Source organism: Coturnix japonica, chromosome 5 (genome assembly GCF_001577835.2).
Source record: "Coturnix japonica isolate 7356 chromosome 5, Coturnix japonica 2.1, whole genome shotgun sequence".
Lineage (NCBI taxonomy): Eukaryota > Metazoa > Chordata > Aves > Galliformes > Phasianidae > Coturnix > Coturnix japonica.
The window spans coordinates 33,111,775-33,128,166 of record NC_029520.1 but is presented as its reverse complement, the minus strand read 5'-3'; the positions used below and the strand labels follow the sequence as shown (position 1 = coordinate 33,128,166).

Genomic DNA, 16,392 nt, shown 5'->3' with positions numbered 1-16,392 from the left:
CTTAGTCAGACTGCCTGTGCAGGACTCTGGGACCAAGGAATGTCCACTGTGTACTGATGGTAGTTTCCTCTTCAGGCTTGCATAAGCTCCTTTATGTTCAGGGATGTTGTTCCATCTGCACTCTCATTAACTTCAATGGGGGCTGAGAATGCACAGCACCTTTGAAAAATCAAGCAGCTCAACTCACAGCTTCGGTTTCCCTAGCTATAAATTGAGACTAAACCTTTCCTATCGGCCTCATAGAGCTGTTGTGAAGATTAATTAGATAATGACTGCAAAGCCCTTTGAACATGAAAAGTGCTAAGAATTGTTGTTACCAAATAATGGCGAAGATTGGGCTATTCTCCATTGCTGTCAAATAATAATAAAGAGATGTGCTAGTCTAAGGAAAGGAGAGGTGGGAAATAAAGGGCAATAATGGCTGCTGTTGTTTGCGCATATGGTACTGAATAATCTTTGCAAGAAGAAGCCAATCTTGTGAAAAGCTATCTACTGTAATGGTGCTAGGGTTATTGACAGGTCTGGCTATAAGTGCAGGTTCCATTAGATACATCAGCCACAATGTATTCGCGGCAAATCTCACTGATGATTGCCCTCCTGCAGAGGGAGAGATAAGACAAACTATGATTGAAGTAAAAATGTAAACAGTTAAAAAAGAAATAGAAGTCAACCACTGCTCTCCCACAGGGGCAAGGACCAAGGATTGTTGCACCTGCAAAGCAGTAATAACAGCAAATGTTAATGTGATATGTGATTGTAGCATGGATGCTGCTTCAAGCTCTCACTGAAGAATTTATGTTGTTTAGTATTTTTATATGTATATTAAGTGAAGTGCTCTTTCCTAGTCTGGGGCAGTGAAGGGCACAGTACGGGCAAGCTGAAGGGGTTTTACACAAGTTGTGCTAACAGGAACATTCTTTGGCAGTATGAGTTATAGCTTCTACTTTCTACAGATCTTCAGTAAAAGCCTCTGAACAAATACTGACTTCCATAATCTCAGCACTATGGCATAAAGTATATATGTATTTGAAGTTTGTATTAAATCCACTATTGTAGAAAGATATTAAGAACTGATACGTGACCATTGACCATTGTCTTTGGTGACAAGAAAGAAACCGGATGATACCTTGTCCAGTGTTAACCAAGTACCTCCTGTTTCCTCAGGGATAGGGGATGTGATGCTAAATCTTGTTTGGATCTGAAGGGTGGCATAATACAAACACTGCAATTTTGAAATGACTGACCAAAGAAGCAATCTAAGGTCAAATTTTATGCATAGCTTAATAAATTATGAGGTTCATGTTTGTCCCGGAAAGCCAACCATATCCTGGGCTGCATCAAAAGAAATATGACCTAGATCAGGGGGTTGATTCTGCCCCTCTACTGCACTGGTGAGACTTCACCTGGAGTATTGGATTCAGATGTGGAGTTCTCAGTACAAGAGAGACATGAACCTGTTGGATTGCATATAGAGGAGGACCATGAAAGTAATCCAAGGGACAGAACATCTCTCCTACAAGGACAGGTTGAAAGAGCTGGGGCTGTTCAGCCTGGGGAAGAGAAGGCTTCAAGGAGATCTGATAGTAAACTTTCAAGATCGAAAAGGAGCAATAGAAAAGAAATGGACAAACTCTGTAGCAGGGTCTATTCTGATAGAACATGGGGAAATAGTTTCAAGCTTAAGGAGGGTAGATTTCAGTTGAATATAAGGAAGAAGTCTCTTACAGTGAGGGTGGTGAGGCACTGGAACAGGTTACCCAGAGAGGTAGTTGATATCCTGTCCCTGGAGACTTCCAAAGGGAGGCTGAATCAGGCCTTGAACGATCTAAACTAGCTGTGGTGTCCTTGTACATAGCAGGGGAGTTGGACTAGATGACCTTTAAGTGTCCCTTTAAACTCTAAGAATTCTACTTGACTGCCCCTTCAACTGCCTATTAGCTCTCCTTTTCCTTCCTACCTTTCCCCCCAACCTCAAAGCAATTTCCAACCTTTAGGTTAGTTGCAGTCATACTTACCAGAGGGATGGAAGTAGCAATTAATTTTCTACACATTTAATTGGAAAAAGAAGTCCTGTCTGGATAGAAGAGAGAGACTCTGTTCATTGCATAGAAGGTAATTCATTGTCTGCCACATGTAGCAGCAGCCAGCTCATTCAGAAATCACGTGTGCTAGCCAGCTCATCAGTGTTTCTGTGACAGATGTGCTGCCTCTCTCCAGGCTGGCAGGACAAAATAGAGAACGTGGAAAGGAGAATATAGATAACACAAAGCTTTTGTTTTACTGGGCATACAGGAGATAGAAAGGAGCCAGAGACAGGGACAACAGCATCAGTGATCAAAGACAGTGGATGGTGTGCACAAGCAGTGGAAAGAGAGAGGTATGGAGGGGGGATGTGGCTGAATTCTGTTGGGAAACATTTAGAAGACCTGCAGAGAACAAACGATAGATAAAACTCCTAAGAAAACAAGGTTTAATTCTTTCTATTATTCAGGGAACAACTTAAAAATACTGTAATGCTGTCAAAGGTTTAGTGGTCTGGAAAATATATATTAGGGCACTGACATTTTTAAACAAGCCTAAATTACTTAAGTTACTAAGTGTCACTATATTCACTTCAGACAAAATTCTGGGATAGAGAACAGAATTGGTACTAATCAGTAAACTTACAAAGGTAGGAGCACAATCCATTTCAGTGAATGAGTCTTCATGGAAAAGTAGCAATAAATCTAATTATATGAAAATACTTTGTTGCTACAGGAAGCTGCATAATACAACTGAGTTGAGATATTTTACCTTGTACTCTGACCTTCTAGTTAAAAGTGACACAACACAAAAATCTATGTAGTACATTTTAACTGGCCTGAAACTGCTGATACAGCTAAAAAGTAATTGCATGGAGGGCATCATTATATAATGGGGTTCCACATTGATCTATTCTTAGTTCTGTGCTATTCAATATCTTTATCAATGAGATGGAAGAAAATAGAAACTTGTTGTTGGTAAAGGCTGCAGATGCCATATTCATATATAAGAAGTTAGTACGTGACCTGATTTTTAGAGGCACTAAGCATATTTAGGCAATCAAAAAGGAGGATTTTGGCTCAGAAACTAAAACCACAGATATGCAGCTCTTGCAGTGCCAAGCTTTTAAGCACCTTTTGGGCTAAACTCATCTCAAAATGGGCTTCATAGCAGATGGTAAGAGAGAGATGCCCAAACTAGCTGGTACAAAGTGCCCTTGTTCTTCAAAGTTTAGGCACTTATTTCTGATCCATTAGAGATCAAAAGGAATCTGCTTTTATCTCAGAATCTTCACACTGAATTAAACATGTAATTTCTGCTTTGCAAAACAAAGCTAACAATGATTGCTCACTGGGCTATGTGGGATACCACATGTGAACAGGTGAGCAGATGCTACATCCCATGGCTGAAGCAGAGGGTAGATACATATTCCCAGGCCTTGCAGTTATAACATAGAGCATTCAGTCTTCTCCCCCACACACTTCCTGACATATTCCAGTCCAACCTGTTTACTAATTTCCTTTCTTAAGTAATTGTTCCTGTTGGTGTATATCCCTTTACAGTTGTAACTAATGCCAGAAGGACTTGTACTCTGAGAAGAAAAATAAAAAGCCCACCATCTGGATGGCTACCATGCAGGGGTATGGCAAACAACTACAGCCCAGTGACCCACAAGATCCCCAACAGAAGCCAGGTCTTTTATTAGAAGCAGTGGAATTTATTTCAGTTTTACCTGACATAATTTGGTGCCACTTTATGTGTTTAAATACTTCTTCAGCACAGAATGTAGTTCTCCTCAGCACAGGCAATTAGTCACTATCAGTGTGCAGTATGGAAATGTTTTTCTCATTTTGGTCCTACAAAGAGAGCACACTGTGTATCACATTAACACAGTCTGATAGCAACAGATGACAGCTATAAAAATCCAACAGGAAAATTAACAATAATGCTTCAAAAATCATTGCTAAGGACTTGATCGTGCTAATTGATGTTTAGGATGAGTCATCCAATTAGTTCTTTAAAATAGGACTGGCTGCTGTTCTTGCATTATTGAGATTGCTATGTTGTAGACCTTTGACAATATCAAGCAGTCAATGAATGCAAATTAATGACCACTGACCTACAGAAACAGAAACAATTACATCTATGTTATCTTGCTTCAGCATCCCAGGGGGTGTCCTTACTCACTGGATGCACTGCCTAGCCATTGACAGTCCACAGGGACTTGGAGCTCTTCAGCTGATAGCAAGCAGGGAATCTCAGTGCACCTAGCATTCGGGGTACTATGGAGATCTGAATGGGCTACGCAATCCCAAGTTCACACCATCCTGCAAAAACAGGTGCTTGGTCTGAGCCACAGTTTCCACCCTGCCTCAGATGTCCCGAGTCTCTGTGGAAAAACATAGCGCACACACAAATGTTTAATCTTAATTATGTCAAACAGCTGAGGAAGATACAAAGCAGCTTCTCATCCCAGTATAAAACTCATATGCTTCTTTCTTTATTTTTTTTTTCAGAAATTGGATGGAAGAGACCATATTACTTGAGAGAGCTGCAGCTATGCGGATCTCAACTCTTTGGTCAACATAATATACAGGTAAGCTGGAGAAAATGCTGATGAAGTTTTCAAACAAGGCCAAAATTTCCTAGCTATCTAGGCATGGACAGTTCATAGTTACACAAAAGAAAGTAGATTTTTTTTTTTACCCACTGAAGAAAGAGGAAGGCATCAAATATTCTGAAGAGACACACTCTCAGAAAGTCTGCAAATGATATATTCATTTCAGTGCGTGCCTCTTTACAAATGGACCCACAGAAACATTTATTGTAAAGGGTCATGACACAGCTACAAAAAGATATTTGTCTAAGGAACAGAGGTGAGACCACTGCCAGCAAGGATGACATTCATGCACTTCACTTATCTGCCACAGGACAGGAGCCTCTCCATGCTTGAAAGAGAACAGAAGCAGGATGCTAAAGGGGGGGCAATAGGACCAGGCTTGGGGGAACATGATGAGAGTAAACAGGAAACCAAGCACAAAATGTCTTGTAAAGAGATGTTGGAAGCTGGCAGGTGGGAGGTTTGCTTCCTTGTACATTTTCTTTGTGGTTATGTGAAGTGCATTCATGGAATGACTGTTGCTTTAAATTCCAGTTGCTATCTTCTAAAAAAGAATTGAGAAGAAATGTGTATAATTATACACAGAATATTAATCTTCTTCCTGGTGATCTACAACTCTAGCATATTCATCATACTGGAACTGTGCTCAAAAGTATTTTCATCTGATTAAAATTGCTGATTCATCGATGCATGTAATCCTTTGCTAATAGTATGTATATAAATGGATCTTAACAATTTGCACACCAGTTTCCTCCTCTGTCATTGTTATTTGCTTTTTTTTAAAAAAACACTGGATGCAACACTGAACTTTTATGTTTTGATAGGAAAAGAGGGAAGGGCTACAAGTTGCGCCAGGGGAGGTTTGAGTTGGATAATAGGAAAATCTCTGAAAGTGTGGTGAGATACTGGAACAGGCTGCCCAGAGAGGTGGTGGAGTCACTGTCCATGGGGGTGTTCAAGAACCGTGTAGATGCGGCACTAAGGAAATAGGTTAGTGGGTGCTGAGTTAGAAGGGTGGTGATGGGTTGACATTTGGACTAGATTATCTTAGAGGTCTTTTCCAACCATAATGATTCTATGATCTATGATTTTATGATTTAGACTTTTGGAGAACTAAGGCGCAGTGGTCTGGGATAGATGTAGAAAACCTACTGTCTGACTGTAGCTGTGGCACCAGCTTCACTCTGTGACTTTGGATAAGCCTCTAGTCATGCCAATAGCTAGGATTCAGTTTTAAATATCCTCAATTCTGTACCCACATTTTTAGGACTTGTGAATACATAAACATGATAAATAGCCATACAATTCAGTATTGGAAAATGTCAAAGTTCACAGTGCAAAACTCACTGACAACAGTACTTTGCAATCTTTCTCTCCACCAACTCAGAAATTCACATTGGAAGATACAGTCTCACCAGGAATGCATCAGTTTGCCACTCCTTACTTCCAACTCTTCTGTACATCCTCCTATTTAGAAAATGGAAGGTACTTTAGAAAAATACTAAAGGATTCACAGCAGCATTGTACAAGGAAACTTGAGATATTTCTTTCTTCACTGCTCGTGAAAAAGAAATGTAGTGCAAACAGCTTAGTTTTACAACAAATGGCGTGGAAGCAGGAAATACTGTCTTGTGTGGCTCAAACTGTTTGATAGTAACTTCAAGGTGAACCCTAAGTATCATTATAGATAGACACTTAGGGCATATATTTATAAGTTTATGCAGCCTCTTGCTTGCTGCATTGTTTTGAGGTAATAAGCTTAACCTGTTTATTAGTAGTTGGGTGGTCACTACCCACCTGTGGACTGGGTTACAGATATCTAAAAATTAGTAATGCTCAGTATCTTGATATCTGAGATTGTTTAAGAATTTAGCTACTAGGCCAAAAGTTTCCATTCTGGATATGCAAATTTCTACAGTGCCTCTTCTATCTATCTAGTCAGTGCCTAATTTCATAGTTGATATTCAGAAATGCTTTCCCAACCTCTGTTTTTTTGTTTGTAAAAATGGAACATTAATACTTAATTGCTTCTCAAAACTTTGTGGGAGTTAATGTTTCTAAAGCATTTCAAGAATGAAAAGGACCACATAAGCTGACAACTACTGTAATTAAGTATGAATTATTTAAAATGAAAAATTTGTATTGCAAATGAAGTGCTGGAGAAATATATTGAACAAACCACCAAAAACCTCACAAAAATCACAACCAAAATAGAAGGCTTAGACATCATAATTTCTTAGCAAAGTATTAAGCATTAACTGGGTGGTAGTAATTGATCACATGTGCAGAATGCCTCATTTTCATGGAAAGCAGTTGAACAAAAAATATTTTGCGTTGTGTTTGGAACAGACAGGAGTATACCTATGGTCAGGCAGTCAGCACTGACTCTGCAGCTCTCAGCAGTGGTTTCATAGTGACTGTTCATAACTGGTATTTTACCATTATCTTGTATTCTTTGTTATGCAGTATCAAGTAATTTTTTCTCTTGCAACGTTTCAAATGTCAGTTCTGTGTGGCAGTAGCTGCTGTTTGGACAGTGATAGGAAAGATAGGCTTAAAATCCTATTCTGGTATATCATCTGGTATGAATAAATAACAGCATTCCTAAGAAGAATTCTAGTGTATTTGAAAAAGATATGACTCTTCATGGCCTGTGTTAGCTAGTTTTGGTTTTGGCCTAGGTAGCTATCGCATACTGGTCTTGTCATCTACAGGTGAACTGGAAGCATTTGTAATACCTATATTTCTATGCAATATCTTTGTATGCGTCTCTTATACCTAGATTTTCAGATCCTTTTTAAAATTTAGTCTAATTTTGAAATGCTTCAAATGGAATTAATTAATTATATATTAAGTAGCAAGGAAATGATTTCCTCTTTAAATCTTCTCTGTGAAGGCTGTCTTTTAATTTATAAGCCAGTGTATTAAACAAAGCAATATAACTCTTTTCCTGTTTGTAAAACAATACTTCTTTTTAAGTACAATTACTATAAATAACTACATGCAACCAGATACAACATACAAATAGGCGTTTTTAGCAAATACTTCAAGTGAGAATTTTTGAGATGAAACATAGTGGATACTGTATGAGGAAAAGGAAATGAGTAATTCATCTATAATATAGTATGACAATAGAGTGATATTTAATAACAACATTCCGCTAGTAAATAGTTACCAATATTCAGTGTTGCTTCTTAAAAGTACAGGTGTTATTATTTTGCAGACAATTTACAAAATCATTCTATTCAGAATAAGACCTAATGGCTGGGAAAAGGGCAACGTAATGTCACTATTGAAGATAGACTCTAGGAACACTTCAGAAAATTATAGACCATTTAGTTTGGATGCCTTTTGGGAGGAGAGAATCTCAAAAAGCATTTTTGGAGATTAAATGGGCACCATTTAGAAAAGCACAGCTTGATGAAGGATAACCAATGTTATCTCAGGAATGGAAGGTCATGCTTCACTACATACTGGATTTATTTAAAGTTATACATAATCAGAGTAACAAATAGCATACATTTTGTTTTCCTTTTTAGAGTATTCAGGAAGATCTCAAATCAATGCTAAATATACAGTATTATGATTTTGGTAAAGGAATGAAAGAAATATTTCTTTTAAGAGGAAAACTTCATTTTTTTCTGAAACAAAGAGGAGTAGAACAACGTGGGTATTAATGATAGGGCTTTGTATTTGCATTTTATATGTATTAGTAAGAATAGTAATACTAAGATCAGGCTATCCAAAACCACATTATTTAAGTTCCCAGAGAGTACTTAATATATAATAATATACAAATCTATGCAGATACTGAAAACTTATCGTTAGAGTAAGTGGAATTACATGGGTGGGTGCTGAAATGATTTATAGAGAATAGAATCCTAAATGGTTTCAGATTAAAAGAATTTACATTGTATACACAAAAATGTTTTGGCTTTTTTTTTTTTTTTTTTTTTTTTAATAAAGGTGGGGAGGCACTGGAGCAGGTTTCCCAGAGAGGTGGTAGATGCCCCATCTGTGGAGATATTCAAGGTCAGGTTGGATGGGCCTTTGAGCTCCTCATCTAGCTGTAGGTGTGCCTATTCATTTCAGAGGAGTTGGGCCAGGTGACCTTTAAAAGTCCCTGGAATAATTCTGTGATGATGATTTGGGCAAATAGATTTAGCAGAAAGTATCCCTGATCATGAGGCAATGGGGGGTGGAAATAGTTTCAAGTGTAATATTTAGAATTTTGGTAGATTTTTCATGTCTAGAGCAACACTTTCTGAAACAGGCTCTAATTTCAGAAGGGATTAATTTCAGTAGCTTCTTAGATCTACCTCAAGTGGGAAGTCCAACTAGATAATTGCAATATTTTCTACTGCCTTTATACTATACAAACAACCTAAGAACCTGTGACAGAATAGTTGTTGCTGTACCACTCATTCCTGGGGAATAAGCATTATGGCCACAGTGCTCTTTCAGTGGCAAGATGCATTTTAACTACCAGCTAAAATATCAGACCTTAAAATGAGACTTACGTTTTGTCAGTATCGCCCATTTTGTGTGGCCCTATGTATATTTTTTGATAATTTCACATTTATTTCTAGTTTTATAGAATCACTGTCCCTGAATAAAATACAAATAATTACCAATGTTTAACTAACTGCACTCATTTTAGAAAAAAAATAAATTGATAGGTCACACATATGTCATGTATAAATTGACTATTAAAGTTTAGTAATCCAGTGATTAGCATATAACTTATGTGTATATGTCTATTCAGGTAATACAATCATAAAAGTAAGCATTCAGAAATACATTTTCTTATCCAGTATTAAAGTTTTAAACAATAATCATAAAAAGACCATACACGTGAAAAAGACTGAATGTCACCAAGGACACAAATGACAACTTTGGATTAACAAAGAAGTGAGATTTTTCTGAAAGTTTCAAAAGTTAAAAATTGGAAATTAGGCTATTAGAGCATTTTCTAGTTACAGTATATAAGAGATTGCTGAAGTACATCACTATGTACTTCATACATAGCTATATGTATATCCAGCTCCTATTTTCTATACCAAGACTGGTATAATTTCACTTTGGACACTTTTAGGAGATAGGGTTTATATGTGGAATCCGCTTCTCTAGCTTTGAAAAGCACAAGTGTGTCAGAATCTGTCACTGCTTTATCTTTGTGTAGCATGCTGCACTAAACTGAATTTTATTCTTGGGCAAATTTAAAGACTGATGAGGATGCAGGGGATCCCAACCTTTGTAAACACTGGTATAATCTGCAGAGGGACAAAGAGAGGGAGAAAGAGAATGAGAAACATTGGCAAAAGAATCCACAGTGCTTAGGAGCCCCAATTATGGACTGAGATCCTATTTCCATTGTTCAATAACAAAAGATGGTTCTTGTCCCAAAGCACTTACAATAAATGTGAATTTAAAATTCATTTTCAAGGAATGCTAGGGTACTTGTGTGTGCATGGTATTTAAGACATAGGCAATACACTTCTGGAAATGGCTTATATTAGTGGAATAAAGCCAGCCTGAGCCCGTTAAATTCTGTTTAAAAGATTAAAAAAAATTATTGTATGGTATTGGGCAAAGACATAAAATCTTCATTAACAAATTTTAATTTTTAAAATGTCTTTCTATATTAGGTTTAGAATTTATGCACTTGATGGTATCTGAGAGAGAAAAATAAGATTTTGCGTTCTGTCACTAAATGACCTTGATAGCCATAAAAGAAATTATAAATTATGTTCTATATTATGAAAAATGTATTCTCTGAAGCATTACAAATGTATTCTCCAAAGTATTACAGTAATTAATTTTAAGATCATAATAATTTAACAGTCTGTCACTTCAAGTACTCTGACCTTGGATGATTGTTTGAACCTTCACACACCTATTTCTTGCAAAATATTTGTATACCTTTTTTATACCTCAAGTTCCCGACTTTCCTTGAAACATATTTAAAGATAGCACGATTTAATGAAAGGATAGATTAAGATATTTCGTGGTCTTTCATACCACAGCTGAAATAAAATGAAACTATGTTCACAGACATAATTTTAAATGTTTTAATTTATGTAAAAATCCTTATTTTCTGCTTTAATGCAAGAAATGAGCTACCGTGGAAGATGCAGCTTTCACACAGAACAATAAGCGCCATAGCTTCACTCTCACTGGCACGGACTGATGGATAAAATTCTTCCATACTCTGTAGGTCACTTCTTAGCAGCATTATATAAGCTAAGCTAAGTCCCTGTGTCTCAAAAATAAAAGTCATTAGGAATGGCTATATATATATACACACACACACACATATATATCACTACCAACATTACTGGGTTCTTGCCATGCTTTTATGCGCAAACAATCTCCCTGATAGCTGTGATGATCTACAGAACTCTGGAAATTTTCATTTCTTTTTCACATGCTTCTTTTTTCACACTTTCCACCACCTACTCCTTTCTGTAAGTTGATCCTCTGAAGCTGCTCGAGAGAACAACTTCCCCAAATTCCCCAGTCTTTTTGGATCTATAGCATTGTAATCAGCAACTTTTCATGCAGACAATAAAACATGCTGCGTATAAAACTATTGGAGAACAACACTGACTTCTCAGACATGAAGCATTTTCTTCATTTCTGGTCTGCTAACTTTATCATTCAAAATTATCACTGTGCCCAGAACTTCCTCTCATGTTTCCTACCTATAGCTGTTCCCTAAGCAAACTGAAGTTCTTAGGTCTATAAGTTGCAATATTCTCCTGAACTCATTCTTATATGATCCACCACTTGGTCCCTTTCTTCATCAGATTTCTTTCCCTCTACAAACAACGTTCTTATTGTCCCTTCTTTTGTGTATGTTTACACAGCAGGACCAATCTGGAAGAGCCTTTATCTGTACTGTCTACTGGCATACACCTACACTATCTACTGAAAACTATATCTACTTCTGTTACTCTCAGGAGATGGTGAATATGTTGCGTTACACCACTTCTCTAGCCACTACATTTGATATGTAAGTCTCAACAGTCAGAAAGGAGCTGCTGGATGTACCTGAACCTCATTGAGAGGAAAGCAACTCCTGAGACCAGAATGACATCGTCCAGTGCCGCACTACAAGAACCAATTCTCCTCTCCTAGTTATCAAAGTACCACGTAACCTCCTCCTTGGCTCCAAAGAGCAATCTTCCTCTCTTTCTACAGCCTTTTTGAAAGCCTGAGAACTTTATTTGGGAATAGGTGATTTATTATATTTATTAAATTCTGAGAACTAAACTTTCTCATGTTCTACTTCACTAAGTACGTTCTTTGTATCCCACAATAGCAAATGCAGAAAGTATTTCAGCCTTACAAGCATTTACAATGAATTCAAAGCAAGACTTCCACCTGCCAAAGTACTGTGTACTTGACACTAAAATTTGCCAGAGGTACTTCCAAAAGTTATGCAAGGCCCTGATTTAGAGAAAAGGTGATGTGCATTTATTTCAGAAACTGAGCTATGCTCAGCTGTTTATATTGAGTCAGCTGTTGTGCAGACACCTGGCAGACACAGACCTTCAGCTGCTGTCTGTGCTGCCTGTATTGTGCAATCACATACCCATAATCTTAGAGTAAAAATGGAGAAGTGGGAGCAATAACTGTGGAGAAAGGAGAATACAGTAAATTTCATATAGTCTCTAATATCAAGAACTGTAGGTCACGGAGTAGTTGATTTTGCTTGCCACCAGAGCAATTTTCACAGTAGGTGATATACAGAATTAGCCTGGACTCATTCACCTTTCTAGAATAATTGAGATTTACACACACCTAAAACTCTTGTTATGTATAGGGCAGTAATCATCATTACAATAGGAACTGTCTGTCAGACGCCTGCTTCCAAAGAATCTTCTCGGACATTACATGGAGAAGACATTAGGATTTTGTAATTTGCAGACAATGATTCTGTGTGACACTGTTGGGAGTAACTTCTTACAACAGCATCTCTACTTGCTGATAACTACCTCTTACCCTCTCTACCTAGAATGAAAAACAAAATCTACTGACAGAAAGAGGCTTTATCCTTTAATACCCAGCTCTTATCAAACACATAGGAACACATATAAACAACTTAGATTTAATAAAGTGAAAAGAAATAATGCAAAGCAATGTATTATATCAGTGATCTCCTTGTACTTTTTGGGCTAAAAGGGAGACAACCAGAGTATGACTACATTGAAAATTCCTGCAGTTAAATCTACTTCTTGCTTACTTTCCCTATGTTTCATAGAACTCCTCAAAGCTTTCCAAGTTGGGCTGGGCTGTACTCAATATGAGTAAGTTTCAGAGGCAGGCTATGTGGGATAAATTGAGTAAATTAGTAAATTCCCTTATATAGTGACAATCATGCCTTGAGCTTTTACAATTGGACTTTTGCTCTCGGCCCTTTTAATACGTCTTTTTCATAGAGGTGAACTTATGTGTGAGAGCTACAGCAGGTCTCTCATAGCCCTCTGATCTGCCCCCAAGATATCATCCAGGGATTACAAGGTTAGCTATACATAGCTCTGTATTTGGTTTATGTATCTCAGCTGTTGTTTTTTGGCCAGATTTAGAGGCTATATTGGTTATATATATTACTTTTCTAATTATATTTAGAAAGATTTTGAACAGTATATGTATGAAATTCTAGAAATGCATTTATTCTTAAATGGATAACTTGATTTTATTTTGCTTCCAATTATTTTTTATAAAGTACTCACTGCATCTAGTATTTGGAAGAAAAGCAGGCATATCCTATGTGTTTACTTTATTTGGTATGCAATGATGTAATATCACCATTTAAACTATTCTGTTGTTCTTAAAAATACTAAATCATATTTCATAATCAGTGGCAGTTTTTTCTTATGAAGTTGCTGAGATAAGTCACTGGAACTTGTGGCTTCCCTTTGTTTAGTTGGCTGTTCATTATATCTTAAAAATAAAATATTTATTTCATTGTGTTCACTACTTCTAAAACCTCTGCATTCCTCATACATGAGCAGCTGGGAATTTGGCATTAACCTGGATGGGCTGTATGGAGAGGAACCTTAGGAGGTTCAAAAATGGCAAGTACAAAGTCCTTCACCTGGGGAGGAATAACCGCATACATCAGTACAGGTTAGAGGTTGACCTGCTGGAGAGGAGCTCTGCAGAGAAGGACCTGAGTGTTCTGGTGGAAAACAGGTTGGCCATGAGCCAGCAGTGTGCCCTTGTGGCCAAAAAAGCCAGTGGTATGCTGGGGGGCATAAAGAAGAACATGGCTAGAATGTTGAAGGAGGTGATCCTCCCCTTCTGCTCTGCACTGGTGAGGCCACATTTAAAATACTGTGTCCAGTTCTGGACTCCTCAGTTCAAAAAAGACAGGGAATCTCCTAGAAGGAATCCAGTGGAGAGCCACAAAGATGATTTAGGGTCCTGGATTATCTTCCTTATGAGGAAAGGCTGAGGGACATTGGACTGTCCAGCCTAGAGAAAACCGAGTGGGGGATCTTATCAATGGTTATAAATATCTAATGGGCAGGAGTCAAGTGGAGGGGACAGGCTCTTTTCAGTGTTCCCAAAAGCAGGACAATGGGCAATAGCCATATAATGGAACAGAGGAAGTTTTTTATGAACATGAGGAAAAACTACTATGAGGATTAAAGAGCACTCAAAGAAACTGCCCAGGGAGGCTGTGGAATTTCCTTTTCCAGGGGCATTCAAAAGTCACCTGAATACTTTTCTGTGTAACCTACTCTAGAGAACCTCCTTTAGCAGAGCGTTGGACTAGATGATCCCTGCCAACCCTTGTAATTCTGTTATTATTATTTGATGAAACCCTTCTCCTAGTCCGTTATTGAACCAGGCATATCCTGCCTCCTTCAGAAGTAGCAAGTCTCATACAATCCAACTCCACAGTTCTGTTCTGAGACTTCTCCTATCTTACCATTTCTTGCAGTATCAGACAAGACTGAGATGTGCCTCTTTTGCATGTTAGGCCAAGCACAATCAGCTGGGCAAGCTTCCACCACACCCATTGTGCCTGCAATTCCACATCAGTGTCATCACAATTCCTGGTATTCAAGGGTTTCTGTGCAAGCTACCCACTTCAGTATTTACTTTAGTGAATAATGAATATTTAAAAGCACAGTCCTCTTGAAATCACTGAAAAAAATCTTTTAATTAAAAAGTCAGGTGATCATCAAATGCCTAAAGATTGTCGTTTCTTCACATGCAAGTTGTTCTGAAGATAAAATCTCTAGTGAATCTCAGTTGCAGGTCTTAGGAAAGACCTTTCTCACCCAGCACTTCGGGAACTCAAACTTGCTGTATACATAGAATTGGGAAATTGGTATGAAATCATTAAGTGCTCATAAACTCTTGTTCACCCAGTTTACTGCCTTCTTATCTGCCCTTGTAGATTACTTAAGATAGAAACTGAAGAAAAAGCAGTTATCCTGTTGCTGTCTATTTAGCTTTTACTAAGTAAGCTGGTGCATAGATCATACTCATTCTCAAAGCCAGCCCATCATCTAGAAGTATTTACATATGTTTTTTTGCATTATATACCCACCTCTGCAGCACTAGTATTAACTACTGACATCTGCCAAGGCTGACTAGCAAGTGCTTCACAGTATCAATTCAACCTAAGCAAAAAGCATGCATGAGTGCTGCAGTGCTCTTGTTAATGCCAATAAGAAGTATCAGAGCTCATATGACACCTAGCAGAAATTAGTACCCACATTCAAAGAAAAGCTTTTGTTATTTTCCAGAGTATTATGTGGACTTTATTGAGATGACTGCATCTGACACCTGCTGTAATATAAAATGCAGCTATAATTAGCCAACTGATGCTCTCTGCAGTTTAGGTCGAAACCCTTCTGTGGGAATTATGCTTTAAAATATTCAGAACTCCAAGTGGCTCTCATTACATTTAATTTTTACTTAGAATTAGGTGGTCTAGAAAAAAAAGTTAGGATTGTAATAGCCCCCCGCTGAATGCCACACAGCAACGTGAAAACCCATAGATTTTTTTTCCAAATAAAAAAAATGAGAACAGCAGACTACACTACAGCCTTCAATTGAAGTCTGGCTTTGCTTAATTGTACTTTTTGCACTCATCAGTCTCTCCTCTTCAGAGCAAGCTACAAAAATTGCCTGAATAGCCAAAGAAAAGTTTCCCACAGTCACTGGCCACAGAAAAACACCATTGTCCTTCCTCACAGTTTGATGGACAACATTTCTATAAATGGGTAGCCAGTCTGTCAATGGTACCCTCACTGAAAAGGCAAAAGAAGAGAACAGATTCTGCCAATATCTGACAAAGCATGTTAACACATAATCAGGCATTCACTAGTCAGGCAGCTGCCCCTGGGACCTTCATAACACAGGTGCCTTTAAGCCATTTCCTATTCACAGATAAAGGAAACAAGCAGGAGATACCTGGGAAAGGAGCAGTCTATTGTGGCCTGTCAAACGTCCATCTTCTAGGCTGCCTGCATAAGAACAGAAAGAACATAAAGGAAACTTCAGCATGAATTGCTAAATTATAAAACAGCAAAATACTCTCCAACTCCATATATTTTTCTTTGTTTAATTAATAAGAATAATTAAAGAGTTGCAAGGGAGCACTGCACCTTATAGAGGTGTCTTCGTCAATCTCTTTATTGCATGAAAGTGAGCAAAAGGTCTGTCATGTCCCTAAGTCCAATAGCTAGAACAAAATCAGCAGTGGTGGTCCCAGGACTGTCACT

General features: G+C 37.8%; 1 long non-coding RNA gene across 1 annotated transcript; it reads right to left on the bottom strand.

Annotated features, from left to right (window-relative positions):
• Nucleotides 1-2,836: 2,836 nt before the first annotated feature.
• Nucleotides 2,837-14,709, bottom strand: LOC116653487. The gene is made up of 3 exons (XR_004307395.1): nucleotides 14,586-14,709; nucleotides 4,210-4,411; nucleotides 2,837-3,878 (listed from the first exon to the last, which is right to left on the bottom strand). It is a non-coding gene; the product is annotated as an uncharacterized LOC116653487 (long non-coding RNA).
• Nucleotides 14,710-16,392: the final 1,683 nt, after the last annotated feature.